Source organism: Octopus bimaculoides, chromosome 26 (genome assembly GCF_001194135.2).
Source record: "Octopus bimaculoides isolate UCB-OBI-ISO-001 chromosome 26, ASM119413v2, whole genome shotgun sequence".
NCBI classification, from domain to species: Eukaryota; Metazoa; Mollusca; class Cephalopoda; order Octopoda; family Octopodidae; genus Octopus; species Octopus bimaculoides.
In genome coordinates this window covers 12,776,325-12,779,354 of record NC_069006.1, presented here as the reverse complement: position 1 = coordinate 12,779,354, position 3,030 = coordinate 12,776,325, and positions in this window count along the sequence as shown.

Genomic DNA, 3,030 nt, shown 5'->3' with positions numbered 1-3,030 from the left:
ATTTTTAGATCTCTACCAAATATTTGGTAAAAATATTGTACCTGTTATCAACGTAGCAAATTTAAATTGATATATATATATATAATGATGATGATGATGGCTGTCCACTCGCGACCGGACAAAATTCGGACAAAATTCTTAGCGACCTTTCGTCCGTCTTTACATTTTGAGTTCAAATCTAACCGAAGTCAATTTGACCTTTTGTACTTTCGGCATCTGTAAAATAAAGAACTGGCCTAGTACTGGATTACTGACTTAACCCCTCCCCTGAAAGTTGCTTGCCTTGAACCGTACAACAGAACGGCGGCGTCCCGGTTAGAGGGAACGTTGTGATCTCGCCTGGGGCCGTCGTAAGAGCATTATAGACCCCTGAGCAGATCAGGCCTCTGGACCCTATAGTATTAATTTATTGGCAGCAAGTCACTGCACACATAGATTAGAATTGGGTCTCAAGACCCAAGAGGTCCCTGGACAACTCGACACACTGAGCCCTATAGTATATATTTATTGACAATAAGCCACAGCAACTGCCCACTGTGCCACCCACCCTTAAGACAACACTGACCTCACCACGGAAATCGAGTGACTGGCCTTATGCGACGCAGGACTCAAGTAAAATACACACACACACATACACATACATACATACACACACGTATATCTCTTTTCTATTTATATCTACAGTTGCAAAAAAAAAAAAGCAAAACATTTTCCCGACGAAAAACCGTTGATTAATCACGTAAATATGTCCTGCCATGACTCAGCATAGATAAGAGGCGAGGAAATTTTTTGCCTTTTTGCCCGAAACTTTTGTTTCGAAATTCTATAAATATAAGCAACACGAGAGAGAAAATGAACGCATTTCGTCAGTTAGTGGAGCGAGATGTGGTTGGGGTTGTTACAGAGTTTATGAGAGTCAGAACAAGCCGAGAACAAGACCGTTTGCCAGTTGTCTTTTGATCAGACAATGTTTAAACAAGAGACGCCAGTAAAGAAGAAGATAACAAGAAAAACACAAGGGTTATAATCAACACTACAATAATTCGATGTCAAGCAAGAAGTAAACAAGATGTTAAATATCTACTAAGTGTGCGGCAAGATGTATTTCTTGAAATGCGGACATACAGAAAAAAATCTCATTCCTAGAATTTATTTTTTGAGATTCTCAAGTTTTTTAAGAGACAGTTTTTCAAGTGAACATACTGAACATTTTTTGAACCCGTTCATAAATGGTCTGGATTTGGAGAGGAATTTTCCATTTGATGTTGAAACCGGTTCGGTCGTCTTTAAGTTTCCAAATTAAAGCCGAAAAGATCGTTGAATGTCTCTTATCACGGTACCTAAAATTCGAAAGATCGTTGTTATATGTGGATTTAAATTTTCCTTCCATGATTCTGATATAACGTTTGATCTCTGTACGGCCGTTGTCGTAGTTTACTGAAACTTGTGCTCTATAAACAACGGAAGCTATATCGCTCTTGTTCTCAGCTTGAAAAATAGCGAAATAAATTATAATTTTGAACCAGGAACCCTTCGGTCGCTGTATTTAACAAGATTCGCGATTTTTAATTATAACATTAAACACACACACACACACGTACGCAGGATATTTTCATAGATATTTCTTTAGCATACATCATCGTATGATGTGCTTGGACACATCAGCAGTACTTTTCCTGGGGTCATTGGGTATTTCAGATATTAAACACCCTCACACAGGAAGACCACTCGGAGTTGATCAAGCCCCAGTTCTCCTTTCAGAGTACATATCTCCTGACCCCAAACCACGAGTAAGTCACTTCCGCTAATACCAGAGCCAAGCCAGTGGACTTCCACGGGCTAGCTTCTCAGATGACCAGTATGTAGGCACGATAGAGAAACTGCCTGGAAAACAGTCTCCTCCCCAATTAAATCACACCTTCTTTGCAAACCATTGTTTCGGCATAGCTTTGCCCTCTCAGTATACTTCATTCCCTTCCTTTCATTTCTCCTCTCAGGGAATGGAGTCATCTAACAGAAACATCTATGATGAAGTGTGTTAACACACACACACGCACACAAACATATATTTAAAGAATTATCTAAAGAATATATACATACAAATATACGCGCGCGCGCGCGTGTATGTATGTGTGTGTGTACATCATATATAACTGGAACTCCGTCGGTTACGACGACGAGTGTTCCAGTTGATCCGATCAACGGAACAGCCTGCTCGTGAAATTAACGTGGCTGATCAACCCACAAATATGCATACCCATAACCTAGTGTGTGTGTGTGTGTGTGTGTGTGTGGCTAAGATCAAGGTCTAATATCTACTCTTAACAGTTTATATATATATATATAGAGAGAGAGAGATCATCTATACATAATACACACTCACATATAGCTAGATAGATAGATAGATAGATAGATGTGTGTGTGCCAGGATGGATTTTGGCATCTGTGTATGTGTGCATGTATTGTATGTGGGGTGTTTGTGCGTTGACATGTGTTGGAAAGTGTTAGGCTACGTCTGAGAGATATTTAAGGTACGTAACAGGTGGAATTCCCTTGTACAACAACACCATTACATACAACAATAACAACGACCCTGTGTCCTAATAACAACAGCAACAATAAAAAAAACAAAGACACAAATAATAATTAAAAAAATAACAGTAATAACCTTTGTTTTTACCTGTCGCTAAGTCCCGCCATTTTTCTCTTTGTTCATTTCATTGGCTCATGTCATGTTAATGGGTGTGTATGTAAGTATATATATGTATACACTTACACGCACACAAGTATATATGTGACTATACATCTATACACACACACACACACACACACACACACAAAACATGTATAAATGCTTGTGGTTGTATGGTAAGAAGTTTGCTTCCCAACCAAATGTTACCGGGTTCAGTACCGCTGTGTGCAACATTAGTCAAGTGTCTTGTAACCTCGGGCCGACCAAAGCCTTTCGAGGGATTTGGTAGACGGAAACTGAAAGAAGCCCGTGTTGTGTGTGTGTGTGTGTGTGTGTGT